A 16,163-nucleotide genomic window follows, 5' to 3' on the forward strand; every position below is an offset into this window, starting at 1 on the left:
TGTCAGGATTTTTTGAGTAGCTTATATCATGCTCACGACAATGTTCATCCAATGGATTAACACCACGATCACCACGAGCTAATCTTTTATCGAGCTTTGTACCCGGACAAATGGCTGGCTATTAATGATACTGTTTAACAGACCCCTTTTTTTTTTTATCTTTTTTTTTTTTATTTGCACGTTGATGCTCATTCATTGTGTTTGAAGAACTAACTTTATTCAATAAAATCCCAAGTATTTATATGATTTCACGTTAGTACAAATTAAGCTAGCAGCTTGTTTAATTGTGAAAACAAAAATAGAGTTTTAAGAACAACCATTAAAGTTGCCAGTCATCAATTTTGATCAAATTGTGCAAAAAACTGCTCCAAAAAAACCATGCAAAAAAAGACATGGAAGTTTATTACCAAATAGTGTGAGAGGTGTATTTTGTGGACCTTCAAATTCTGGCAATACAAACGCTATTTTTGCAATAATAATTCACCCAAATGGATTGAGATTTGAGAATGTTTATGTGTATTCCAAATCGCCTAATCAACCAAAGTACGAATTTCTCGAAAAAATTATTAATTATGTTGAAGAAATTGGTTATTTTCGATTCAATGAACATGAGAAAGTTATTCAACCTGAAGAAGCTAGACCAAATTCGCTGATGATTTTTGATGATATATCTACAGAAAAACAAGATAATGTTCGAGCATTTTTTTGCATGGGTAGACATCAAGCAGTTGATAGTTTTTATTTATCTCAAACCTATGCTCACATACCTAAACATTTGGTGCGAGATAATGCCAATTTTTTTGTACTTTTTCGTCAAGATGAAAGAAATTTGAAGCATATATACAATGATCATGTAAATACTGACATGTACTTGACATGTTGGAATAAAGATAAATATGGATTCCTTGTGATTGACAAAGATAGTGACATTAATAATGGCCGATACAGGAGAGGTTTTGATTGTTATATAAACATTACGAACGATTCCGCTAAAAATACAGTTTCTTCCTCTGCTACCACCACTGGAACATCTACTATTCAAAAAACAATAACAGATAATTTAGAATAATATTGTACAATATATAGTAAAAATTTCAAGATAAAAGACAGTAGGATTGTGTACTGTGAACTGTCAACAGCATCTATCATGAAGCATACAAACTTACATGCTGAAAAATTAATTGCATGAAATTGAAAAAGCAAGTGACTCTATACGACGTAAACATAAATTAATTAAATATGGTCGAGTTGAAAATGAAAGAATAACAAGTGAGGTGTTAGGACCTATAACTAAGCCTTCCAAAAAAATGCTAGCAGATGTCTCAGAACAAAAACCAGCACCAAGTTCCAGTAAAAATTAAGCAATAAAAAAATAATGCTCAAAGAAAAGATGAAGAAAAAACACGACAGAAGAAGAAGAAAACGAGACAGAAGGAGAAGAAGAAAAATCAATATTGACAAATAATGATGAAAAAATTGATATTGATCCGTTAATTTTTCATAATTGATGGTGATGGTCATGATGATGACACAGACGAAAATATAACGGAGAAAAAAAAAAATTTGGATGATGAAGAAGCACCTTGAAAAGCAAAAATCAATAAATTCTCATGACAAGGCTCTAAATACAATGTAGACCATTCAAAAATTGGAAAACAATAAAATATCGTTCGGTAATTCAATAATTGAAATAAAAAATCATCATATTTATGTGAAAGATAAAATTTATCCTGCTACTCGGGGTCTCTTGGAGTTATTATTTCCACTCACCTATTGCATCTATTATTCGGAAAGTTGATCGAGAAATTTTTATTGAAATTATAAAATTAACAAATGCACATCGTAAAAATTTTAAACCTGATGGTGCATTACTGATAAACAGTTCACCCTGAAAAATCAAATGTGGGAAAGATTTACTTTCCAAGGCAGTTATAAATGGTTGACTATACTCCCTGAATTGATTAGAAGCTATAATAATACGAAGCACAGAACTATGGAAATGAAACCAAAAAATCTCACAAAAAATAATGAAAAGGATATATTGAGGGGAATATATCATAATCAAAATTCAATGTTTTGTGTCACATCGAAATTGAAAAAAAAATTTAAAATTGGTGATGAAGTGCGAATAAGTAAATATAAAAAAATTTTCAAAAAAGGCTACACTCCCAATTGGAGATCTGAAGTTTTTACAATCACAAAAGTATTGAATACAATACCGATAACTTACTAGCTTGCTGACTATAAAGATAACAATATTGAAGGATGTTTTTATCAAAAAGAACTGAGTCCAGAACGCTATCCAGATATGTATCTTGTCGAAAAAATTTTTAAAAAACGTAAAAATAAAGTACTTGTAAGATGGTTAGGTTTCGATTCTGAACATGATACATGGGAAAATGAATCAGAATTATAAATAATTATATTTACAATGTATATAGGTATAAGAATTTTTTAATAAAGAATTATAACAAAATAAATTTTTTCAAATGTAATTTATTTATTGAATATTGTGTGTATAGGCTCAGGCCAATTTTCGAATAATACGACTTGATTATTTTCTCTAATACATTGCAATGTTAAAACTCTTCTTTTAATACTATCCTCTAATCCAAGGAAGTTCTTTTTATTACAAAAATAATATTCAGCAGCTTTTTTCGGTAAGAAAACAGTATATTTATTATTTATTTCGACTGATAGTCTTGCACCAGACCTTTTTTTCACAGTAACTTTGAATTTTCGTCACAGCGTAGTAAACATCTTTTGTCAAATCTTTCAGTAATTTAAAATTTCTTGAAAGTCGCTTAGTCTTAGTGTTTATCAGTTTTATATTATAATCATTTTTTTTTGTCTAGATAATAATAATTACATTTGAAGAAGAGCTCACAAAGTTTATTAAATTCTTTTCGTTTTATGAGAAAATAAACTCACATTCGTTGTATTTTCCTCCCGAAAAAAAGAGATCCAAGAATCCATCGCTGCTTTCTCGATTTTCGTAAAATAATTATTATTTTTTATAAACTTGGTGATTCTGCTGGGTAGAAAGACATTAAAATCATCATTTAATGTAACCATAACTCCATTATATTCATTATGAATCTTCTGTAGAGATCCAATTTGCTCGCCATTTTAGCAACATTATTCAATTGTTGTTCTATTTTTATTGAATGCTGTTTTTCTACAAACATTTTAACTTCAAGCAAATAAATATGTACAAAATATAATAATAATTACTAATATATATGTATATTATTAAAATGCTTTCTATCCTTTCCTTACAGTTTTGATATTCGAATGATAAAATTTCAAAAAAACTTCTCATTTATATAGGGATGAATACAATAGAATAGTAAAAGGAGTACCCATTCAAATCACACGTATTTAGGTCAGCAAATTCTCACGTGCATATTAATTTTTTGCAATTAATATTTATTTTTTATCATAAACAATTAAACACTACTACAGCATTTCATTAGTTTATATTTGGAAAATTCGACGTATCAAGAGTCAGCTGATTTTTTTGGAAAGTTGTATTTATATATACATAGGTCGATTTGAAAAAAATAACTCGTATGGAGAGCCAGCAAATTTTTTTGCAAAATTGTATTTTAAAAATATTTATGTATGGGGCGTGAAACGTGAGAAGTCCTACAAATAACCTTCGATAGCTCAGTTGGTAGAGCACTGAACTGTAATTGCATATTGTTTATAACGATTTAAAAAGTTATCCATTGGTCGTTAGTTCGAACCCGGCTCGAAGAAATGTTTTTAAATTTTCTCCAAATCTGTATTACCGACACATGACAATTGGGAATTCACACGATCAAATGAAAAATTTCTTTAACATCTTTTTTTTACCGACCGAGTTGCAGTCCTTTGTCCCTTCGCCGATCTACCTTTTTTCGACCTCCCTCTGATCTAGAACGCCTATAGCTACACTCTTATGGTGTTTTCTTCGTACATTTCTTTTTCTGTGGTAAAACGAACGTTTTAATGAGTTTAATTGTTGATTGAAATGGTTTACGATTATTCGTAAACCAAATCTGCAAATTAATCGTAAAGCAAATTTGCGAACTTTTTCATTTGTAGTAAATCATTGTACCAACCGAAATATCAATATTTGGAAAAGATACTAGAACCACTTGAAAAAATAAATTGATATAAATTTTCTGACAACGATCAAGTCGTCCCAGTTGACGATGCAAAACCAAATTCGTTGATTCAAGCTGTTGATTGTTTTTATCTATGTCAATGATATGCACGAATACCGAAACATTTAATCTGCGATAATATTAATTTTAAATTGTCCTCCCACAAGATGATACAAATTTGAAGCATTTACATCACGATCAAGTTAATATTGATATCATAAAAGAGACGTTGTGCGTGAGTTACATGCTCCGGCAAGAAAAAATTTTTTACCACGTAAAGTTGACATTCGTGATGAGGAAGAAACGTGGCAGGCTGATCTTGTTGAAATGATTGAACATTCGAAGGTCAACTCTGGATACAATTATATTTTAACAGTCATTGATATTTTTTCAAAATTCTGCTGGGCTGTTGGACTTCAAAATAAAACTGGAAAAAAGGTCTCAACAGCAATGGAATTAATATTCAGAAAAGGTCGAATATGTAAAAATCTTCATGTGGATCAAGGAACAGAATTTGCTAATTCAACATTCAAAACAATGTTGAAGAAATATAACGTTCATATGTATTCAACATTTACTCATTTTGAAGCATCAATAGTTGAACGGTTCAATAGAACACTAGAAAACAAAATGTTTTTTGAATTTAGCATGCAAGGAAATTATAAATGGTTGGAATTGCTGCTTATAATCAATTAAAAAATATAATAATACAAAACATCGCACAATTAAAATGAAACCTGTGAAAGTTGTTGGTAAAAATATAGAGATATTGAGACGGACTGTATTAAAAAGTCTGATTCATTGTCATGTTAAAATCGAATTTAAATTAAATCAACATGTAAGAAAAAATAAATATGAGCATGTCTTTGATAAAGGATATAAACCAAATTGCATAAACGAAATATTCACAATTACTTAAATTAATAAAACATCACCTGTAACATATAAGTTTAAAGACTATCAAGAAAATCCGATAGAAGGAAGTTTTTTATACTGAAGAGCTACAAAAATTCAACATTCCGACATTTATTTGATTGAAAAAGTTTTAAAGAGAAGAGGGAATAAGATGTATGTAAAATATCTTGGATTTGACAATAGTCATAAATTATGACTCATAATCAATGGATAGATAATCAATAAACTAATAAATGAAAAAACAATTAATGTGTATTTATTTTCTAACAATTAATTTTATTTACGTCATTCATATTTTTTGTTATATATGCTTTTACTCAAACACATTCGTTTAACCAGTATATAGCTCAAGGCAAAATGTCAGTTTCACCATTTATTAACTGCCGTTTATCATCTTTCCAGCTATTTTTTCAATTTTTTCTAGTCGTTACTTCTTGTTTATGAGATCTTATGATATGTTGTGACTTTTTCAAAATAACATGAATCATCAAACAATTCTTATAGTCATCAAAAGTTATTTGTCTTACAGTTGTTCTTTTGACACCCTTTGCTCTCATATGAACACGTTTTTTTATTGAATTATTCTTATCTTTTAGAACATAGGAGTATTAGTTACTTCGTAAACCAATGAATTATTTCGTTATTCTTCCGTTATTTTTATCTTTATTTAACTTTGTTATTTCACAATAGAATTCTTTATTTAGTATTCTCTGGATAATCAGATGTATCAAATTTATTAGGATTATTACGGAATAAATCATAAGGATTATGACTCAATATGTGGTAAATAGCAGAATCAGTATCACCATATAAATATTTGACTTTATCTCCATATTCTGGTTTTATAGAATTATAATGAAAATCATACATATATGTTTTTGACATTTTCAAAATAGAAAATCCAAGATAAATTGGTTTATCAAAAAGTATACTTGTTGGTTTCATCTCAATTATTGCAAGATCATCAATAATTAAATGACTATGGAAGTTGACTTTGGCTTTGAGATATTAAATCTTGCTCCGCCTTTACCGCCATATTTTTGTACAAGTTTTATTGATTTACGAGTTCTTACAGACTCTAGAGTTTTACCATAAATTGCATTAATGAATATTTTTCTAAAATTTTTTTCAAATGCACTACGGGCTTTCTTTCGTAAATCTGTATAAAGATCAGTATAAGATTGAAACCATGAACTTTGTTCAAATTTTAGAACACGATGAACTTTAGTAATAATCATCCCAAAAGAACAATATTGTTTCAAATTCCTATAATGAATAACATAATTGTTTTTATTGTCTAGAGTTGCCAGTAGTTTTGGGGTTTCACTGGTTTCTAGAGGTGGTTTTTCGCGTACTGGTGCTAACGAAAAATCTTTATGATGATGATGCAAACTTGCAGGATAAATCTAAATCAACTTCAAGAATGTATCCAAATTTTGAGTTATCAGCAGTCGAATTTTATATTGAAATATCAAAGTTATAAATCCATTCAAATTTACAAGTTGGAAGATATTTTCTCATTGCTGCTCCATACATATTATTTAAATCAAAGTACATTAGAAATGACTCTTATCCCTCAGGATTATATTCGTTTTCCATATATCGATTATATGCTTTTCTATATGGATTTGACACTTGTGATAAACGATTTCTTATATCTTGCTCAATAAACAACATCATTTCAAAATCAGTTAATAATTCTAGTCCTATCTTACACTGAAAAAAAATTTTTCTATTTTTAAGACAAAAAGTTCTTAATAATAGAAGATTTGGATTAGGTTATTTGGATTGAGACAAAGACTTCTTAATCCAAATCATAAAACTTCTTGAATCATGAAAAACGTCTTGGTTCAAAACAAATTGTTCATGTTTTCGAAGTAGCTGCTTTGATTATGAACAAAAATCTGGTTCAAGACAATATTGTTTTCTATTTTATATAGATTTTGATAAGAAAAAATTGAAAAAAAAAATTTTTTAATTACAAACTTTTGATTTTGTAATTATATTTCCTACAATTTTTTTTTCTTTTTAGTGTCTTACGTAGCTAATTTTTTCCTATTTTTCTACCTAACGCGGGACTCGAACCTATGACCGTAAAAACCTATCTAAATCTAAACCTGTGCCTTAGCTCGCTTAACCACGGGCGCGATATGAAAACAGGAAGTTATTTGTTTTACTTTAGTGACAAGATATTTATTTTTCTTAAATTCATTACATGAACAAATATCAATGAAACTACTATATATATATTTTTATCAACAAACTTCAATAAAACAATAAAATAATATCTAAGATAATTAAGGTGTTATTAGAGTATATAATATTTGTTCAAAAAATTAAAAAACGTTTTGCCATTATAAGAATGATGTATTAGTAATTAATTGTTATTTTGAATAAAGATGAGAAAAAAAAATATGATAATTTACTAAAGTTATTGTGTATTTTAATAAATTATATTTAACGTTGCATATACTTTAATTTATTTCTCGAATGTACTCATATAAACTTTTATATAAAATAATGATAACTTTCTTTAAATTTTTATTTTAATTTAGTTTTCCTTTAAAATCCGTAAATTTTGAATATTTCAACTATTATAACTATTATATTTATATTCTTAAATAATAATAATGATGAAATGTTATTTGAATGTTTAATAATTATTTGGAAAACATAAAATATTTTGAAATAACAAAAGAATGTTGTTATAGTAATTTGGTAATTTATTGTTTTATTGAAGTTTGTTGATAAAAATATATATATAGTAGTTTCATTGATATTTGTTCATGTAATGAATTTAAAAAAAATAAATATCTTGTCACTAAAGTAAAACAAATAACTTCCTGTTTTCATATCGCGCCCGTGGTTAAGCGAGCTAAGGCACAGGTTTAGATTTAGATAGGTTTTTACGGTCATAGGTTCGAGTCCCGCGTTAGGTAGAAAAAAAAAAAAAAAAAAAAATTGGAAAAAAAATTAGCTTACCGCGTAAGACACCAAAAAAAGAAAAAAAAAATTGTAGGAAATATAATTACAAAATCAAAAGTTTGTAATTAAAAAATTTTTTGGTTTCAATTTTTTATCTTATCAAGAATCTATATTCATAAATAGAAACAATATTGTCTTGAACCGAGACACTTTTGTTCATAATCCAAGAAGCATACTTCTGAAAACATGAACAATTTGCCTTGGACCGAGACACTTTTGTTCATAATCCAAGAAGCATACTTCTAAAAACATGAACAATTTGCCTTGGACCGAGACACTTTTGTTCATAATCCAAGAAGCATACTTCTAAAAACATGAACAATTTGTTTTGAACCAAGACGTTTTTTTCATGATTCAAGAAGTTTTTTATGATTTGGATTAAGAAGTCTTTGTCTCAATCCAAATCAACTTTTTCTTAATCCAAATCCATTTTTTTGCAAGAAGAAAACTTCTATCTGACAGAAGTTTTTTTTTTCAGTGTAGTATATCTCAACATTGCACTAAAACTAAGTCCTGGTCGTGTATAATAATGTGCTGGATCTAACTTATATGTTTCTAAACAATCAGCTCTGAAGCTTTTAAAAACATCAGCTAAAAGGGCAACATTAGTCTGTGAGTATAAATCAGAATATTCTCGCAAGGTTTTTATATTAAACTTTTGCCAAACATTCAGAGCATGTGCGTAAGCTTCATCTGAAATATTTTCTTCATTTAATTTTGAATAAAACTGATTTTTCGATGGAAGTGTTGTATCATCAAATTTTTCTCATATATTAAGATAATCATATGGTAATACTCCTTTCTTCGTAATTAATTTAAATTCATCATCATTTTTATTCATTCAATTCATTTTTACTAATTTTTTAATGAGCTCCGAAAAAAGTCGATACTAGTTCTTTTTACTTTCAGTTTCGTTGTCTGGAATTAGGCTAGAATTTAGACAAAAAAAAGTGATAAAACTCTTGAACGAAAGGAAATAAACAATTCATAAGTTACAAACTACTTGACTCAAACACTTCAACTTCGGCTTTAGAGCCTCTTAAAAAACATGTTTTCCATATTAATATCTTTTGTGTGTAAACAATATTTGCATGAGAAAAATAAAATTATACCTTTTTTTTTGTCTAGTTATTGCGGACTCAAAAAAATTAAACTATCGAAATCATAACGACATATCGATAGGATACGAAGTTTTGAAATACACATGTTCATCTTCAAATAAGAAGATTATATGTCATTTTTAGAATTATTTATTATTTGTTTTTAAAAAAACAGAAACTATTACTATGGTATGGAATAAATTTTTGATTCAATTTTTTACATAAGTTTAACATGTTCAATCACCATCTTACGAATTTGTAGATTCATTCATAATTCAAATGACTAGTTTTATTTACTTATAATGGAATTGAATTTTTATAATAATCAAGTATTGTTTTATAATTGTATCACACCACGTATCCGAATATACCATGATCATTTCACAAAGATTGTAAGATCTTATGTTTGATACACGGAGAGGATTTTTTTGTGAAATTTACAGGGTAACCACGACAGTTAGGATCGAAGTGACATGCCTGGTAATTATGATTTGGCTTTTGTATAAAAAATACAAAGTCTTTGGTTTTATTTACGATGGCAGAATGTAAAAAAAACAATGTCGTAATTTTTACAGAGGTTTCCTTATTAATTTACAGTGTGTCTGAATATAAATCTCTAGTAAATTGAGACATTTACATGGTCATTAGGAATAATTATCTGAATTGTAGTAATTTCTCTATAGTATGGATGATAAATATTGAGCGTACTTATTTTCAGCAGGTAATTGACAATTTATATCCGTAAGACCCGTATATTTCTACGAGAAACGATGTCAATTTTGTGTGTTTACTCGTTTATATGATATTCGATAAATAACCTATTTATTTTTACAGTGTTACCATGTAAAATTAAACCGATATAATTTTTTTTTTCAATAAATCTTACTCAGTTTCGATTCAATGATAACATTTTCAATTTTACAGTGTTACCATGTAAAATAAACACTATCAGATGATGTTTACAGGAAAAATAGAACTTGATTAATTAATTATTGATCTGCTACTACTAACTACTGCTAAGAAAAAAATGTAGCTAAGAAAAAGATGTAGCTAAGGAATTAATGTGACTCAGGAATTATTTCCTTGACACATAATTTTTTGGCAACATTAATCCCTCAGCCACATTAATTCCTTAGCTACATCTTTTCTTTAGCTACTGCTTTTTCATGGACATTTTTTATTTATTTTATAAATAAAATACATGTAAATTTATTTTTTTAAAATACAAATGTCCAAGAAAAAGCAGTAGCTAAGGAAAAGATGTAGCTAAGGAATTGAGGTTGCCAAAGAATTAGGTTTTAAGGAAATAATTCCTTAGTCACATTAATTCCTTAGCTACTGCTTTTCGTTGGACATTTGTATTTTTAGAAAAAAAATTGACATGTATTTTATTTATAAAATAAATAAAAAATGTCCAAGGAAAAGCAGTAGCTAAGGAATTAGTGTGACTCAGGAATTACTTTCTTGAAACACAATTTTTTGGCAACATTAATCCCTTAGCCACATTAATTCCTTAGCTACATCGTTTCCTTAGCTAGTGCTTTTCCTTGGACATTTTTTATTTATTTTATAATCAAAATACATGTAAATTTATTTTTTAAAAATACAAATGTCCAAGAAAAAGCAGTAGCTAAGGAAAAGATGTAGCTAAGGAATTGAGGTTGCCAAAAATTATGTTTCAAGGACATAATTCCTGAGCCACATTAATTCCTTAGCTACTGCTTTTCCTTGGACATTTGTATTTAAAAAAAAAAAATTTACATGTATTTTATTTATAAAATAAATAAAAAATGTCCAAGGAAAAGCAGTAGCTAAGGAAAAGATGTAGCTAAGGAATTAATGTGACTCAGGAATTATTTCCTTGAAAAATAATTTTTTGGCAACATTAATCCCTTAGCCACATTATTTCCTTAGCTACATCTTTTCCTTAGCTACTGCTTTTCCTTGGACATTTTTTATTTATTTCATAAATAAAATACATGTAAATTTATTTTTTAAAAATACAAATGTCCAAGAAAAAGCAATAGCTAAGGAAAAGATGTAGCTAAGGAATTGAGGTTGCCAAAAATTATGTTTTAATATTAATTCCTTAGCTACTGCTTTTCGTTTGACATTTGTATTTTTAGAAAAAAAATTGACATGTATTTTATTTATAAAAAAAATAAAAAATGTCCGAGGAAAAGCAGTAGCTAAGGAATTAATGTGACTCAGGAATTATTTCCTTGAAACATAATTTTTTGGCAACATTAATCCCTTAGCCACATTAATTTCTTAGCGCCATCTTTTCCTTAGCTAGTGCTTTTCCTTGGACATTTTTTATTTATTTTATAATTAAAATACATGTCAATTTATTTTTTAAAAATACAAATGTCCAAGAAAAAGCAGTAGCTGAGGAAAAGATGTAGCTAAGGAATTGAGGTTGCCGAAAATTATGTTTCAAGGACATAATTCCTGAGCCACATTAATTCCTTAGTTACTGCTTTTCCTTGGACATTCGTATTTAAAAAAAAAAAATTTACATGTATTTTATTTATAAAATAAATAAAAAATGTCCAAGGAAAAGCAGTAGCTAAGGAAAAGATGTAGCTAAGGAATTGACATTGCCAATAGATTGTTTTTTAAGGAAATAATATTGCTCAAAATATAATTCTTTGGCAACCTCATTTCCTTAGCTACATTCTTTTCTTAGCTACTGTTTTTTGTTAGACATTTGTATTCTTAAAAATCAAATTTACATGTAATATATTTCTGAAATAAATAAAAATGTCCAAGGAGACGCAGTAGCTAAGGAAAAGATGTAGCTAAGGAATTAAGGTTGCCAAAGAATTATGTTTCAAGGAAATAATGTTTCTTAAAATATAATTTTTTGGCAACCTCAATTCCTTATCTACATCTTTCCCTTAGCTACTACTTTTCCTTGGACATTTTTATTTTTTGAAAATAAAATTACATGAAATTTAATTTTTAAGAATAGAAATGTGCAAGAAAAAGTAGTAGCTAAGGAAAAAATGTAGCTAAAAAATTACAGTTGCCAAGACAATTATATTTTAAGCAACAATATTTCCTTGGAACATAATTCTTTGGCAACCTTAATTCCTTAGCTACTACTTTTTTTTGGACATTTGTATTTTTAAAATATAAATTTACATGTATTTTATTTATAAAATAAATAAAAAATGTCCAAGGAAAAGATGTAGCTAAGGAATTAATGTGACTCAGGGATTATTTCCTTGAAACATAATTTTTTGACAACATTAATCCCTTAGCCACATTAAATTTTTTAGCTACATCTTTTCCTTAGCTAGTGCTTTTCCTCGGACATTTTTTATTTATTTTATAATCAAAATACATGTAAATTCATTTTTTAAAAATACAAATGTCCAAGAAAAAGCAGTAGCTAAGGAAAAGATGTAGCTAAGGAATTAAGCTTGCCAAAAATTATGTTTCAAGGACATAATTCCGGAGCCACATTAATTCCTTAGCTACTGCTTTTCCTTGGACATTTGTATTGAAAAAAAAAAAATTTACATGTATTTTATTCATAAAATAAATAAAAAACGTCCAAGGAAAAGCAGTAGCTAAGGAAAAGATGTAGCTAAGGAATTAATGTGACTTAGGAATTATTTCCTTAAATCATAATTTTTTGGCAACATTAATTCCTTAGCCACATTAATTCCTCAGCTACATCTTTTCCTTAGCTAGTGCTTTTTCTTGGACATTTTTTATTTATTTTATAATCAAAATACATGTAAATTTATTTTTTAAAAATACACATGTCCAAGAAAAGCAGTAGCTCAGGAAAAGATGTAGCTAAGGAATTAAGATTGCCAAAAATTATGTTCCAAGGAAATAATTCCTGAGTCACATTAATTCCTTAGCTACTGCTTTTCCTTACATTTTTCATTTATTTTATAAATAAAATACATGTCAATTTTTTTTCTAAAAATACAAATGTCCAACGAAAAGCAGTAGCTAAGGAAGTAATGTGACTAAGTATTTCATATAACTATTTTGGCAACCTCAATTCCTTAGCTACATCTTTTCCTTAGCTACTGCTTTTTCTTGGACATTTGTATTTTTAAAAAATAAATTTACATGTATTTTATTTATAAAATAAATAAAAAATGTCCAAGAAAAAGCAGTAGCTAAGGAAAAAATGTCGCTAAGGAATTAATGCGGCTAAGGGATTAATGTTGCCAAAAAATTATGTATCAAGGAAATAATTCCTGAGTCACATTAATTTCTTAGCTACTGTTTTTCCTTGGACATTTTTTATTTATTTTATAATCAAAATACATGTAAATTTATTTTTTAAAAATACAAATGTCCAAGAAAAAGCAGTAGCTAAGGAAAAGATGTAGCTAAGGAATTGAGGTCGCCAAAGAATAATGTTTCAAGGAAATAATTCCTGTGTCACATTAATTCCTTAGCTACACCTTTTCCTTAGCTACTGCTTTTCCTTGGTCATTTTTTATTTATTTTATAAATAAAATACATGTGAATTTATTTTTTAAAAAAATAAATGTCCAAAAAAAAGTAGTAGCTAAGGGAAAGATGTAGCTAAGGAATTAAGGTTGCCAAAAAATTATGTTTCAAGGAAATAATGTTGCCTAAAATATAATTGTCTTGGCAACTGTAATTTTTTAGCTACATCTTTTCCTTAGCTACTACTACAGTAGCTAAGGAAAAGATGTAGCTAAGGAATTGAGGTTGCCAAAGAATAATGTTTCAAGGAAATAATTCCTGAGTCACATTAATTCCTTAGCTACATCTTTTCCTTAGCTACTGCTTTTCCTTGGTCATTTTTTATTTATTTTATAAATAAAATACATGTGAATTTATTTTTTAAAAATATAAATGTCCAAAAAAAAGTAGTAGCTAAGGAAAAGATGTAGCTACGGAATTAAGGTTGCCAAAGAATCATGTTCCAAGGAAATATTGTTGCTTAAAATATAATTGTCTTGGCAACTGTAATTTTTTAGCTACATTTTTTCCTTAGCTACTACTTTTTCTTGCACATTTCTATTTTTAAAAATTAAATTTCATGTAATTTCATTTTCAAAAAATAAAAATGTCCAAGGAAAAGTAGTAGGTAAGGAAAAGATGTAGATAAGGAATTGAGGTTGCCAAAAAATTATATTTTGAGCAACATTATTTCCTTAAAAAACAATCTATTGGCAACCTCAATTCCTTAGCTACATCTTTTCCTTAGCTACTGCTTTTCCTTGGACATTTTTATTTTTGTTAAAAAAATTTACATGTACTTTATTTATTAAATGAATAAAAATATTCAAGGAAAAGCAGTATGGTTCGCTACCTTATTTCCTACATGATAATGATAATAATCATAATAGTAAAATACCTGAGTTAACAATACAATATATAGACGTTAAAACAATCGGTAATTATATTCTAATACAATATTCAAGATGATTTTTTCATTTATTAAACTTGTTGTTTTTTAATCCAAACCGATTCAAACATGAACATGATTGTTAAAGTTGCATATTCAAAATTACTCGTCGCTAGCCTGCCGGTAAAACAGCAGGCTTAGTATTTTCGATATACACTAATTGGATGAGAACCGTTTTCTCATAAATGTCGTCAAAAATTTCGACTATAACCTCAAGCTGTCATTTTAATATTAATTCGAGTAAAACAAAAACTTATGCTCAATCTATTAAAAAATATTCATGATTAGAATGATTAAAAACAAATTACAAACATAAATAGTCTAACTATTAACAATTTAGTTTCTTTTGTAAAATGCAATCGATATTCTAAATTTTTTACTTTAAGGGAATTTAACAGAATATCCGACGTCGGCCCGACTGAAATCCCGACTTTCCTCCGACTTAATAAGTCGGGACACTCAGTCGGCCGACAGTCGGGCCGACGGAAGTTTTCTACCTGGGTAACGATAATATAGATAAGCTCTTTCATCATACATGAGTCAACTACATCCGGTCCCCGTCTCCCGTCTCAAGACTCCCATCTCCCGACTACCGTTCCCCCATTTTTAATCTTTATATTCTTAAACCACATCCCTCCCAATCGCAACTACACACACACCCCTCAATCCCTAACTACCCCCTAAAAACTACCCACTGAAAACTACCCCTTTGTTTTTATTTTTTTTTTATTTATTCATCACCACTCTTAATTAGGGTATGATTATTTAAGAAATGATTTTAAACTGACCCTGTTTCCCTACTCGTCTGTGGAAAACAAAAACCTACAAATAATTCTTATGTAAAAAAAACGAAAGTTAACATGTTTATTCGTTTACTAATTGGTTTACGTTGCTTCACGTGACGTCCAATGAGACCTTAAGTCTATAAGTAAGAATATTATTTCATTGGACGCCTTCTAATTTTATCCCTGAAGTATTGGAATTTTTTCATTGGCCGCCTTCCGAGTGCACCTAACGCGCTATTGGCTCTTATAAGGGCCAACCAAAAAGTTCAGACGCTTGGATGTCGTATGCATCCAACTTCCCGGTCTTTTCGCTGCCAGCTTTGTCAAGAGCATCCTGCATCAAGCATATACATATAAATTGTCGAGAATAGTTAATTATTAATTAAATTAATAGTTAATTTTATAAATTAAAAAAAAAAATATTCATTACTTATTATCATTATCATCAAGTGCCATCATTATTCATCATTGAATATATTATTTTCCAATCATTAGCTTACTTAAATTTGGATTCATTTTTCCAACCTCCAATTCGGTGCGGTGCACGCTTTCAGTAAACGTTTTATTTTTTATAATTTAATAAATTATTATAAATTTATTATTTCCCAATGTAATGTCCTGCGGTAGGTGCACCAATTTTTTATTTTCATTTTTAAATCTTTTAATCTTATTATATATTCAGGGTATATTTCGATGAGCCGAGCTCCATCTTACGTAATACAAAAGTAATATATTTTGGGGAACCAAAGACTTGGCCCCCTCAATGATTCCCTCGAGCCGGCAATAATGCCAAGCGGCAATACCGTCAATTTTA

This window comes from Aphidius gifuensis, linkage group LG2 (assembly GCF_014905175.1).
Source record: "Aphidius gifuensis isolate YNYX2018 linkage group LG2, ASM1490517v1, whole genome shotgun sequence".
NCBI classification, from domain to species: Eukaryota; Metazoa; Arthropoda; class Insecta; order Hymenoptera; family Braconidae; genus Aphidius; species Aphidius gifuensis.